The sequence below is a fragment of the Protopterus annectens genome, chromosome 12.part0 (assembly GCF_019279795.1).
Source record: "Protopterus annectens isolate FY-2018-M chromosome 12.part0, PAN1.0, whole genome shotgun sequence".
NCBI lineage: Eukaryota > Metazoa > Chordata > Ceratodontiformes > Protopteridae > Protopterus > Protopterus annectens.
Genome location: NC_056746.1, coordinates 188,880,105 through 188,894,710, shown reverse-complemented (window position 1 = coordinate 188,894,710; position 14,606 = coordinate 188,880,105). Strand labels below are relative to the sequence as shown.

Sequence of the window (14,606 nt, the reverse complement as noted above, 5' to 3'; positions counted from 1 at the left end):
TACAATGGCATTGTGAGAGGAACACCCTACCTCATTGGTGACGTCCCAGAAATGCCCACACCTGTACACTGTAGCAGTATGGGTTATTGATGTGGCAGTACCATTGCTTGTGTCTTACTTCAGTTGTGCCCAGCATGTCCCCACAGAGACAAGGAAGTTCCAGCTCATCATTCCTCCCCCCACCTTGCCATTTTCAAGAGACATCTGAGCCACTAACTGAACGTGATCATCTGGGTTATAGTCAAGGCTTTATCCTAATTGCCAGTAGAACTGGTTAGCAGCTGACCCAACTACTAACAACAAATGTGCTGATCATGGGGTCAGGAGGACATTTGGAATCAGAAGCGATTCATGAAGCCTTCTCAGATAATAATGCACTTCACCCTGTAATATTTGCAATCAGAGAGCTCATAGCAATCACCTACAATGAGTTCTTTAAATACTTACAGAGAATACCATGGTCATGTGGTACATAAGCAAAGAAAGAGGAACAAATCTGTACCAGATCTGCTGACTATGCATTTAAACATGGGACCTGGTATTATTCATGAACCTTTCATTCATGGCCATAGTACACATGTCCAGACATGGTGGTACTTAGACACATATGGACAAAATTTGGACAGTCTTCTTTCTTATTTTACATTTGTACTTTGGTTATCCCTAGCTTTAACCATTTTTAAATTTACCGGATTTATTCTGCCTGTCATAACTTTTGTTAAAAACTATGAACTACTACTAGTGTGCTCCATGCACTAAACTGTTTATTGGTTAATGTTTGGCATGTCTTGACTTGTACAAACTACTGCAGCTTGTTAAAGACTTTTACAGCTAGCAACAACTGCTATTATTGTAGCATCATTTTGTCAACAGCATTTTCCTTAATATTATTTATTTTCTTCATGCAGACATATATCCTAATGATATTAAATTTTCTTGTTAACTTTTCCTTCACTTGTTTTCCACAAATGCTTTTCTGATGTTTTCCAGAGCAGTGTGGTCCACCATTTCAACAATGACCTATGAAGATGTTTAATATGACTATCAGCTTGTCAACTTTGTTTCAGGGACACTTTACTAAAATATTATAGGTTCATGGGTTATTACTGAAGGTTAATGACCTGAAGAGTCATTTTAAACCTAGCCAATAACCCAAAGTCAGAATCAAGCCCTGTACTTTGGACCTAAGAGGTAAAGACAGTAACCATTATGCCAAACCCAATCACAAGGTGTAGAAAATTCCCATATGCTTTCCAGAGATGCTAATCCTGGACGCAGAATGTTTTACATCATTTGTGTTGATTTCTGGGGATCTTTAGGTGCAAAGTTTGTCCAGTTTTTGCCCAGGTTTTCCAGATCATGCAAGGCTCTAGTTTATGTGTGAACCTGTTTTTAGGCCGTTAATCTTACTCCTTTTGGCTTTGGAGTATTTGAGACATGGAGGAGATCGTTGTTAATATGCTCAGGGTGGTTTTAGTTTACTTTTTAAATTTGTTGCTGCCACATTGATTTTTAGCTAACTACATTTTAAAATCTATTAGTCAATTCTGAGATACAGTTTATGCTACTGTACATAGAGTACTTATATTATGAATAACTGCATATTTCAGAATTATTCACTTTTTATACACTATACTATATTCATTGTTTCTCTCTGATTTATGTTCATATGCTTAGGAATTTAATCAGGACAATAAATACAAATCTCAAGGCCATTCATCTTCCAGGAGATAACTATACTCTGGCAGAACATTTACATTTTGTAGTTCAGTTCGACCTTGAATGCCATCTTCATCTGGAGCTATGTATGTCTTTGTTTGCCTACTAATTTACTCATTTGTCTGGATTTGTTAACCAGGAGAGAGAACTGATCCACATGCACCTTTTTAAAACTCAGCCCAGAAGCAATATCTGGTTAAGTGACTTGCTCAGATTTGCACAGTGGAAAAATAGAAACTGAGGGAATTCACAACATAATGAGTATATGGGACATACTGGCACAACAGAAGAAACTTCTCACATTGCTCTCAATACTCAACAGTCATTGCAGTCATAGTTCTAAATCAGTCCTTAAAGCACTCTATTGAAGAAATGAGGGGAAAAGCTGTGTCACACCTTTTGGTCTGATTAAGTTCATTGATGTAGAGTGAAAAAAAAAACTTACAATAAATCCTTTTTGGTGTGATTTATGGTGGAATTTCCTGCTTTACCATCTTTTATTTTGTTTTTTTTTTGTCATCTTCCTCTTAAGGAAGAGCTCCTGATTCAACAAGAACAGTAGGTACTGCATCCTTCCCTGTCTTTACTCTAACAGCTCGGAGGCTTAAATTTTGTTCCCGAAAACAGATTGTAATCTCCACTGGTAGAAAAAGTCTTGCAGGGAAATAGTAGGGTTTCCTTTATGACTAACTAGAAGTCAAATAAATCATTATAAAATGCGCAAAGTTATTCAACTCACCCCCTCATTATTCTCAGATCAGATGCTCACACTCAAACCCCTCCATCAAATCTCTCAAGAGCGAGCTTTCAAGGTGTTATCTAAGGCCAAGAACACTACATCTGTGGAGACAGATAACATACCAGGCTACCTAATTGTCAGCCTGAAACATGACTTGTCTGATCCCCTACAGAGGCTATTCAATATCAGCCTCAAAACAGGCTTCATGCCAAATGAGTGGAGAACAGCAACACTCATTCCCTTGCACAAAGATGGGTACTCAAGTAATTATATACACATAAGCCTGACGAGTGCCACCTGTAAGGCTATGGAAAGAATCGTTATGGAATTAATAAATAAAGGTATAGGTAACTTACAGACTGTCAACCCAACCCAGTTTGAATTTATCATGGGCAGATCATGTCTACTTAACCTGGTCTACTTCTTAGGAAAAGTTACTGATGTTAATGAATGAGGGCAAAATAGTGCACATTTAATATCTAGACTTTGGAAAGACTCCCAGCAAACTGGCTCACAAATACAGCAGAGGAAGTTAGGGTGGGTGGTTGTACCTCCTCAAAAAGACCTATCACTAGTAGTGTACCCCAGAGTTCAGACCCTGGGCCACTCTTCTTTGGTATTTAGTTCTCAGAGATCAAAGCTAATGTAAAAGGTTTGTGGCTGACCAAGTCTGTAGATGACTGCAAACTTGGTGCCATCATAAACTCCTCATATCCTCCAAGAGGGCCTGTCCCAAACCAATAAGTAATATCAAAACCATGGGCTAAAACTGAATGCCAAGAAGTGTATAATTCTATCCTTTGGTGGCTCTAATTGTAACTTGCACATTGACAACACACCCCTGAAAACTGATCCCATAGTTAGGATTCTAGGAATCTATGCTGACAAATTTTCCATCGATCACCATGTATCCACTGTTGTAATGAAATCCTTTTTCATCACACAGCTCAGATATAAAGGTACTGTGTCCAGGTCCAAGAATGTAATCATTTCACTGTATTCAGCACTCACTAGGCCAGTCATTGAGTATAATGCCCTTATTAATATGTATGTGTGAAAACACTTGTAACAGCTGAAATGGCCACAGTGCTTCTCACTAAACAAATCAAGGGACTAAATCATAAGAACTATACAGACCATCGCAAAGCTTTGTCTCTTTTCTCAGTATCATACAGCCTACTGAGAGGTGTTCTCTGCCATACATACTGAGCTTCAACAGACCATATTTTGTCAGGTCTATTACACATTTGTAAGTCCAATAGTATTATAAATACCCACTCAAGGGATCTCAATCTGTTTTGCAAAATAAATAAAACATGTTGGAGCACTTCTATTGAACTGTGTTCCACTCTACATAAATCAAAGTACTCTCACTCTATTTAAATGTAATTTGGATGAGTGGATGGGCAATTGCAAATTCATCTCTGCTTTAGCACCCCCTGTTCCTCATGGATAGGGGATACATATAAATGTCCCAATGTATCCTTGTTCAGCCCATCCCCAGGTTATTCATATGCAAAGTATAATGAGCTAGGAAATACCATAGCATTGTAAGGCTAGGCTTCTTAAGATCCTCAGCCTAGTAAGTACCTATGAACCTATAAGTATTCTGGGTACAGTTTTATAAACTGTATATCGGAATGAAATAATGGAGTTTAAAATGTGGTAAGGAACAAAAATTAATAAATAAAATATAATGTGTGAGTCTAACTGCCAAAGTAATGCAGCAAAGTGTAAAACTTACTCTACTGATATTTTTAATTGGATTTACTTAGTTATAATGCTAAGTAAATCAACTAGTCCTCCAATGCTTACATTTCACACACATGTGTGTGTGTATATATATATATATATATATATATATATATATATATATATATATATATATACACACATAAATGGGGACATGACACTACTTGTGTTGCGGAATACCCTAGCATGGAAATAAAACCACTAAAAAAAGGTAAAAAAACAGAGTTTTATGCATATGGAAAGCCCCCTGCAACCCCAATGCTTCCTAATAATTAGATTTATTAATTCCAAGATCGCACAAAACCTAAAAAAGTGCATATTCCCCAACCACAGGGATTGTGCGATCTTGCACACTTGTCATCCACCTGCAGATGTTGATTTTAACAATAGTTGACTACATTAGAGGTTCTTATAAATATATATATATATACACATTCATACATACATACACACACACACACACACATATGAAACAGTTTAGAGTACCAGCATGCTTTTGGGAAGTGACATGAAACGGAGTACATAGAAAAACTCATGCAGACACTGACCAGATATCAGGACTGAACCCTGGAACTGTGAGACAATGACCTTGCTACTAAGCCAATGTGCTGCCATGCTTCGATCCCTGCATACTCTCAGGCCCCAATCCTTACCACTATAAAATGAGACTGCTGTGCTTTGCAGTAAGGGGAAAATTCTGATGTACTGCAGACTTGGACTCTGTATATGCTTCCCCTGTTCACACTTTAAGTCTTGTGGTCCTTAGAATTTCATCAAGAACCTGACAGGATGACTTGCAATTATAAAGTCCTATTTATTTAATTAGAAATTGTTTTCTTACTGTTATGGTAGAAATGATTTACTAACTCTTCAGTTTCAGATAATGTTCCAAGATTATAATCTTTCTAACTTGCTTAGCTGATGTCTCTGTTACTGTTCCATTAAAAATAATTAAGATCACTATGTCTGTCACTGGAATCTCCTCCAGTTTTAAATCCCAATTTTAAGGCATTCTTAAAAGATATAGAGATGTTTATTTATCAGTAAACCTAACAAGGGAACTGTGGCCCTTCACCGACAGACCTTTTTTTCATCTAAAAGAGAAAGGAAAGAGTTCTGGTATTTCAGAAATTGTTTTTAATCAAATATTAGGTATTAGGTAACAGCATCAGTAGATATAATCAAACTAAGAAAGTAACTTTAAATATTGCTTAACAGTAACCTTTCTAGTGCTCCTTCCTCGTTTCTCCACTCTGTTTTGTACTTCAATGATGACAGGCTGAACAGGAAGTGACATCATGGAGAAGGCAGAGGCTGAAAATACCTTGGTAATGACAAGGAAGTTGAACTTGAGGAAATATTTCACTTACTGTTTTAGACGGACTTTCCTGTGGAGAAATTATGTAAGTTAGGCAGATTTATTCCAAGTTTAATGTTATAAGGCTGGAAGCATATAAGGGATTAAATACAGGTATAAAAAGAACATTTGTGGAAAAAGAAGGCGTGTTTCTTTCAGTATGTTTTAACTGTATTCTATAGAGGGGACTGAGTTGTACAACATACATAGGGTGCATGTGGTCTTTGTCATATTATTGATTTAATACAAATGTAGATATCTGATAAAAACAAAGTTAACAGTATTTTATCATTTGTGATGTCAAAGGCTGGATTTGTTTGTGGTAGAGGTCAAACTGAAGCTTAGTTTTGTAAAGCTGCTACATGCTGCAAAATCACTTACAGGCAGTCCTTCCCATTGCCCCACCCACACTGCATGAAGGGACTTGTTTGTTCAGTGCACACATAAGCAGTATGTTGTATTTCATCATTATTCCCTTTTCATAGAAGTACATCTGGTGCAGAAAAGCTATTACATGAAATGCAGGATGTTGTTATGCAGTGGATGATCAGTGCAGAGATGCTTCTTTGTTCCCCCACCATGCTGATTTGCCAAAGAAAGTTGCATTGTTGCTGTGAAAATCATGCCATGCCTGTCCTTGAACATGTCATTGCAGGCTTTGTGTATAGTGTTAGTATTGCAGCGCTTTTTGTGGCAGATATAGTTTGATATAGCTTTATTTTTCATATTGCTGTATGCTGCACTAAGGTTGTGACTATTTTTCTAATCAGTTTTCTTACTAGGCAATCAGTCTACAGACTATTATATGCCTAGACATGAGAATGAAATCCTGTACCTTGTGTCTGTGAGGTAAACAGCCTAACCATTGTGACAACCCTGAACCCAAATTTTGAGCAGTCATTCAACAGACTATTACAAATCTACCAGTAATCAGAGGTCAGACTCAAACCATGTATCTTCTGTTTTTGAGGCGACAACCCTAACTATTATGCCATCCCAAGATTTTGCTCACTAATGCCAAGTTTGGTGTCGGCACAGATACCTTAGATAAAGTTCCTTTTATACAGTGCTTGAAATACATACATTTGTTGAACTGGTACCTGTTCTTTTAAAATACAGTTGAATAAACAACAGACAAACATAAGGCACACATTCAGTGACACATATTTAGAGAGGGTGTAGTGAAACCAGAGCATGCCTGGAACTCCGTTGAACTGTTATGTTTATATCAGAAACTTATGGGTGTTAGAATCCCAGAAATGCATATGAAATGTTTACTTTTGTAGTATTTTATACTACGATGTGACATGGAAAGACATGACATTTAAGTAGTGATAATAATGCTGTAGGACTGTTAGCCATCACCCTGTGCTAGCTGCATACACGTACTTTACAGTGTAGTGGCGATATTGGTACACTTTGTGAGTCTCTGAGCATAATGCTATGAAACTATTGCCCACAATTTGTAGGCACCAAGTACAGATACTTTTATGTCAACAGCCAGCCAAGCTGCATGGCGTCAATTTCAGTAAGGGATGGTTATGTAATTTGTGCTTATGATAGTGAATGCAGTACATGTGTAAAATGCATTCATATTGAGTTTGGATTAGGTCAGAAGTAGAAATCATATGTATTTCTTTATAACTGTGATCATTACTTTCACTGGGAAAATTATAACATCCCCCAGTAACTTTTTTTTTTTTTGAAGAACCACAGGAAAAAAAGAAGTGTTTTACACTTTAAAATCACCAAATTAGTTGTGCTGTATAGCAGAGTGTAGTGGTATATTTTCCCAAGAATGTTTCTGAAAAAATCCAAATGTTTCAGAAATAAATTTCTGTTTTGCAAAGGACCCCCAGCAGGTCTCCATATCCATTATGCTACTTGGTTTGATGAAAGTTTGTTCACAACAAATGTATGTACGAGATTTGTTTTGACTAATGAAATGAGTAACTCTCAGGATCAGCTAGATCTGTGTAGTGAAGAGGTGGAGCCCTGGCTACACTCCATATGTCCTTGGTGTGTCATAGGTGCTAAATATGGAGGGATGGGAATCAGCAGGTAAGGTCATGTTGCCCATCACAGAAGTAGGAACTCCCTGAATGTCCCACTGCAGGACTGTTGCTTCAGTGAAGATTCAGAACTGTGCTGCCATGTACTAGTGTGGGAGCAAGACTGAAAATTATAGCAAGCACTACAGCTGGTCACTGGTAATGCACTCCCAGGAGCTTGGAGTAATAGGGCATTGGGTTTACCTACAGGCTAGGAGCAGTATTTGGAGCATTGAAAAGTTTCCTATCTTCCTGCTGGATGATAGGCAGGGTTTCTAGTCCTTCTCTTTCCCTTCTGGGGTCTTCATTTATCAGGGACAAGGAAAAATAAATAATCCAATGGAGACATGTCTTTATAGTCAAGGATGAGAACTAGGGCCCCCCAAATTATATTAAATTGGTATGACATCAGACCAAAAATATTTATTTGAAATGGTGCCATTTCCTTTTGTTTCATAATATTAGCACATGCAGCATTGTAATAAATGACTGTGTAGCGAAGCGTCTTGCCCTGAAAATCTGATTAACAAATCTAAAGACATCACTGAGATATGGCCACTCTTGTAGGGTCAGTTAATTTGTTGTTCTTATCCAGTCTGTTGTATGTTCCTTTGCCTGGGTACATATCAGTAAAAGTAGGTTGTGAACAATAAAATAAATAAATAATAAAACAGTAAATATATTTGCTAGCCCCTCTGTCCACCATTGATTATGTGTGCTAACCTTAATCCTAACTCTACCACTGCCCCAATCACAACTCAACACATTAGGTTATTAAGCATCATTTCCTTAATCCTACCACTAAACAAGACACACATGCACACACACACACTTCCATATATACCTGCACCTAAGCACAACACAAAATTTATCTCTTTCGTTAACTCTAACCCATGAAAACTTGCACATACACTCTCATCCCAATCCAGACACTTTTGGTATATCTAAAAGTTTCAGCATTAATATCCATTCCCACTTAGAACATTCCAAACTCTCAACTCCAAACTGTGACCAAATGTGGATCTCCTCACTGAAAGCAACATTTGATGCTGCATATTTCATTCTGTCCTACTCTGTACTAGGAGTGCATTTACAACTTCTGACAACAGAAATAGCTAACAACCTGTGCGTTCAGTACAGCGCACCATAACCACTGTCATATGTATAGTACTTTATTACAGGCAGCCTTTGAGTAGCATGTTGATAGTAAAGAATGTGTTACATCACCAAAAATCTACTGTCCTTAGAATTTTGCCAGCAGAGAAATACAAAAATATATGAAAACATGGCAAGAATGTTTATGCGTTTGGTGCTTTGGTTGTCAGAGTGTTTTTTTACCAGACTTGCATGGTGCATTATTGTGGGGTGAAATTACAATTTAATACAAACTAAGAATGCAGCATAGTTTTGACGTGCCTTAATATTAAAGTGAACGTCTATAAACTTGCCACTACTGCAAATAAAATAGAATTATGAATTATAAATGTGGCAGTGCAACGGATGCATCTTGTGCACCATCTGCCACTGGAACTGTTAAGAGTACTACAACAAGTATATGAAAATGGCAAAAGTTTTTATGTATCTGTATATGTATTTATTCAACTTTGTTTGCTTTGCTAGATAAAAAGGTCAGCTATGTACTTGTATCATACCTCTCAACTTCTTAAGAAGTCTAGACAAAGCCTAAACAATGGGGACATGTTACACCTAAAGAAATCCCAATCCCTCTGAGCTACACGCTCTAGAGACCTAAACCTTGTCACCACAATCCTGTCCCAGAGAATTCCCGTACTCTGGAACAAGCTACCCATCTATGTCAATCAAAGTTCCTCATAAGCACTCTTCAAGAAAAATCTTGATGAGTGGATGGGAAATAGGAAGTACACCCCGGGGATCACTTCTGTGGCTCCGCTCAACAGGGGCACAGGAAAATAACTTTCTTGGGTGGCGTAAGCCAGGGAACCTTGTTGGCTAGGCTTACTTAGACCCTTGGGCCAATAGTCTACTACCTATGAAACACTAACATACATCATTATTTATTGACTTCAGCCCTCAGTGATTTGCCAGAACAAGACAAATTTTATAAGGAGTATACCAAAAATATGATGCAAAAATCTGGACATTTGAGAGGTATGGTTTATATGTAGATGTGTGTGTGTATGTATATGTATGTGTATATATATATATATATATATATATATATATATATATATATATATATATATAATACACACTGGGATGGAGAGCATTGATTGATGTAGACATATTTTAGGCTCAGCCAGGGAAGCTCAGGTACTGCATATGTTAAGCAGATGCTTCACTCTTTATGCTCAGCTGTGCCAGAAATTTTCTAATGAACTCCTGGTCATCCATAAAGAAGCATACTAGTCAAGAATAATGCAGGCAAAATTGTATTTTCTGAGAAGACAATTAAAAGAAGTCTTTCAAATAGCTACAACAACAGCAACGTTCTCAGTCTCGGAGAACCTTTACCCTGGCAACTTAGAGACAGTCCCTGTTATCTGTCCCATCCTGGTCCCATCTTCTCAGTGGAAGATTGTCATTTTTTTAATAGCAAAATGGTAGAGCTGTACCAATCTCGGACAACAATGGCTGGCAAGCCAGTCGCAGCAGGCCGTCATTTGTCCAAGGCAGGTCACCTCGGACTCCGGTTTCAGAGGGGTGTGGTGGTGGGGAACAGGTAGGGAAAGGACAGGTCAGAAGGGTTAAAGTGGGTTGGGCTGTTCTTGGAGGGGAAGCAGGAGGATAGTTACCAGTCAGTTTAGGATCAGCTGTAATGTAGTTAAGGGACATGGTGACCTGCAAAGGTGATCATATTAGGGATCAGGAAGGAATTTCCTGTTTTTTCCCACTGGGTTTTTCAGGTTTTCGCCTTCTTCTCCAGGTAAGATAGGTCAGACTAGGTTGTCGCAGTCATGTAAGCAGAAGGTAGGAAGGGTAAGGGAGGCCAAGGTAAGTGGGGGTCTCAGGACTCTTTAGATTGACCTTCCACAGGCCAGACAGCCCAAGGGATTGTTGCCAGGGGACTTATCAGCTCGGCAATGGCTCCTTGGCAGATTTTAAGGTGGCCCAGAGGAACTGTGAAGAATTGTGAAAAAAAGTTGTTATGATGTGGGTATGATGAATGAAGGGCCATATATTGATAGTGCTGTCTGTTGTCCTGTAGGTTTAGGGCAATGCTATGAAATAAAGAAAGAGCTTCCCCTCACATTCCTGCCTTGCGCACATCTCAAAATAATTGGCTTCTATTAGAAAAGGTAATTGGCAATACGTTTTGCATTAAGAAGGTTTGTGGTCTGCACTGTTGTGGCAGGACAGGTAGCTTACATCCTTCTAAGTTGGGAATTGCTGATTGAAGGCTCAGTGTCTGTTATTCTAAAAGTGTATTAGTTCTGGTTTAAGCACTTGGGCTCCAGGCCAGTTATTTTACATTAAGAAGGTTTGTGGTCTGCACTCTTGTGGGAGGAGAGGCTAGATTCTACCCTTCTGAGCTGGGAATTTCTGGTTAAAGTCTTACAATACCTGCTGATTTGAACTGTTTTTCTGATATTGGTGCGCCTTGTCTGCTGTAGCATAGACTAGATTCAGGCCTTCTGAATCTAGCTTTGTTTGTATAACTTGAGCACTAATCCAGGCCATCTTTTTTTGGAGAAGGTTCCCCTGCACCCTAGTGGCAGGAGTCTGCGGTTAGAACTTGTCAGATTGAAGACTGCTGGATCAGGGCTCAGTTTTGAGTTTTTTTACTGGTTAATTGGGTAATTTGTTTAAATCAGTTTGCTCATTTTCTATTGTTATATATATAGAAAATAAATAAATAAATAAAATTGCACTTTATTCATCTGCTTTTACTGTAATTGTGTTTCTTCCCACTTTATTACCTTATTTTGCTTGTGCTTCTTCTTAAAAGTATTCAATTGTATTATTCTCTTGCAGTTATTACTGCTTGGTAGTAGCCTGATTCAATTGTAACTGTTCTAAGTGTTTTGGTTTAAGCACTTGGGCTTCAAACCAGCTGTTTTACATTAATAGGATTGTGGTCTGCATTGTTGTACCAGGACAGGTAGCTTACATCCTTCTAAGTTGGGAATTGCTGATTGAAAGCTCAGTGTTGGTTATTCTAAAAGTGCATTAGTTCTGGTTTAAGCACTTGGGTTTCAGGCCAGTTATTTTACATTAAGAAGGTTTATAGTCTGCACTCTTGTGGGAGGAGAGGCTAGATTCTGCCCTTCTGAGCTGGGAATTTCTGGTTAAAGGCTTATTGTGCCTGCTTATTTGATCTGTTTATTTCTGAAATTTGTGTGCCTTGTTTGCTGTAGCCCAGAAGTTAGTAGTTTATTGGCCATTTTGGGGTAATTTCTATCTCTTTCATTTCCCTGCTATAAAAACTGCATTTGCGTACCGGGTAGTGCCGGTTAGCTAGGGTCAAACTATTCCCGACTCCACGAAGTCTGCTCTTCAATTTTTCCCTTGGAACTAGACAAATTTTCAACTTAAGCACTCAAACCATTAATTTCACAGCCCAGCACTTGCTCAAAACTCATAGCAAGCACTAATTAACCCTAGCACTAGACCCCATATACTGTCCAGAAAAACAAGGCTGTCTATTCGTCCCTACCAGCTAATCAGTAAAACAGCTCACTTTACCTATTCAGGCATGTCCAAAGGGCAGTTTCAGGTATACTCTCCAGTCCAACTGGTGAATCTGGGCATTTTGAGGCAATGTTACAACTGCTTCATGTACACAGACAACCCTCTCCTCCTACCACCAAACACTAATATATGCGAGAGATGCAATTATACAGCCAAACTGGAGGCAAAGCTCTCTCAACCCAAGACTGGAACTGACAGTCAAGAGGAGAAGGAAAATACTTGCAACACACCACCAGTTTCACATAGACCTATTAAACCAACACCGGCAAATAACACACTTAAATAAACGAAAACATACTCTGAGGCTCTAAATAAAAATCTGCAAAAGCAACAGAGACCTCCAAAGCAGACACCCAAGCAACCTCCACACCCCATCACAAACCATGAAACAAATACTTCACATAATCAGTGTACCACGCAATCACAGCCCTTAAGGCAAAATAACATACCCAACACACTAGTATTAGGCGACTCTATAGTCAGGCACACTGATGTCCCACTAACTAGGCTGGACAAGGAGAAGGTTACAGTTAGCTGCCTGTCGGGCGCCACGATCCACCACATAATACAAGCACTCAGGTCACTCCAGAACAAGTACAGATATGACTCTGTCATTGTCCATGTTGGTGTGAATGACCTGAGACATACCTCCCTGGACTACATGAAAAGAGACATGGAAGAGCTCTCTGATCATGTAGCCCAGGCCGGTATGACCCTGACCCTGAGTAGCATCCTACCCTCACCAAGAATGATGCCACAGTATAAAGAAAAAAATGATCAATTTCAAAAATTGACTGAGTTTGTGGTGTCATTCAAAGGGGATCCAGTATCTGTCCACTTGGGATGACATGCTCGATAAACCACGTTGCTTCGCAAGAGATGGCTTGCACCTGTTACCCTTAGGCTTTCGAATACTGGCCAAGGCTTTTGCCACCCCCCATAGTGCCTTTTTTTAGGCAAGGCTCAAAAAACAAACCCACCACCGTAAATAGCACAAGTAACCAAAAACTGAGTGTAATGCTACTCAACGCTAGAAGTCTAAACCTCAAAATGCATGCACTCAAGGCACTCCTTAGTATGGAGAACATAGATATATGTGCAGTAACAGAAACCTGGTTTAAGGCTCCAGAGAGCACCCCAGCACTACCAGGCTATAACTCATACCATACTTTTCGGCCACAGACTCCAGACCGAAACACAAAAAGTGGGGGTGTATCTATATTCATCAAGGATACCCACACCTGCAGGTTAGTGGCACAGCACAATACCTCAGAGATCATCCATGTGCAACTAGCAACAGGCAAAACTGCAATTCAAATTGTAGCTTGCTACAGATCACCCACCATGACCCCAGGACCCCCATTACGCGTTTCTGGAGACACTGGAAAATATGAAGTTTTTACCGAATGCCTTTATATTGGGTGATTTCAATTACCCAAACATTAACTGGGAGAACTACTCAAGTACTAACTCCCTTGCCCAGTGCTTCCTAGAGTTTATAAACTCGAACGCCCTGGATCAACTGGTCAACACCCCCACCAGAGGTGACAACATATTGGACCAGGTCATCACCAACATGGGCGACCGGTGTTCTACACCGGAGGTCAAACCCTCGCTGGTTAGATCAGACCATAGACTAATCACTCTGCATATCCACGTTCCGCCCCCACCCCCAATCAAGGAAACCACCGTGAAAAACTTTTCAAAAGCAAACTTCACGTTACGTAAGACCGAGGTGGAAAGGTTCACAGCCCCCATGCTAAAGGACAACGCTGTCCAAGCTGCTGAATCCCTTACAAAGGCACTCTATGAGCACCTGCAAGAATGCATGGATTGTGCTATCCCAAGCAAAACCAAGACTCACTCCTTCAAGAAAAGGAAACCAGTCTGGTGGACCCCTGCCATAAACAAGCTATACAAGTGAAGGAGGAAACTAGTACAGAAAAGAGTAAAATCCCAAGAAGGAAAGACATCCCTGATCAGTATCAGCAAGAAACTACAATCTCTCATAAAATCATCCAAGGCTAGCTTCGAAAGAAAAATTGCCAAGGACTCCAAAGATAACCACAAAGCGTTCTTTAGCTATGTCAAGAACCTAAGTGGAAACTCTCAGATCTGCTCTGAGTTAGTGCAGAATGGCACAAAATACAGTGAACCAACAGATATTGCCAACATTCTGGCAGACAGGTTTAGTGCACACTTTACCCCCCTCTCACCCCCTAAAGGTCCCATAACCATACCAGAAGAATGTAGTGCCTGGCAATCACTGATACACAGGTTAAAACAGCCCTATCCAAAGCCAAAAATACAGTTTCAG

The 14,606-nt window shown here is 39.4% G+C and overlaps 1 protein-coding gene and 1 long non-coding RNA gene across 3 annotated transcripts in view; one reads left to right on the top strand and one right to left on the bottom strand.

The window, feature by feature from the left end:
• Positions 1-5,490, bottom strand: part of LOC122816437 — a 200,298-nt gene extending 194,808 nt beyond the window's left edge. Inside the window, exon 1 of the long non-coding RNA XR_006367081.1 lies at positions 5,433-5,490. This is a non-coding gene — a long non-coding RNA (uncharacterized LOC122816437). The remainder of the gene's footprint in view (positions 1-5,432) is intronic.
• Positions 5,491-5,516: 26 nt separating this feature from the next.
• The window catches only part of ANTKMT (adenine nucleotide translocase lysine methyltransferase), a 102,229-nt gene continuing 93,139 nt past the window's right edge, over positions 5,517-14,606 (top strand). The window contains exon 1 of one of the 2 annotated variants that reach the window (XM_044089229.1): positions 5,517-5,613. The gene's annotated coding sequence lies outside the window, so the exon portion shown is untranslated. The remainder of the gene's footprint in view (positions 5,614-14,606) is intronic. The other variant, XM_044089228.1, reaches the window with a different exon arrangement.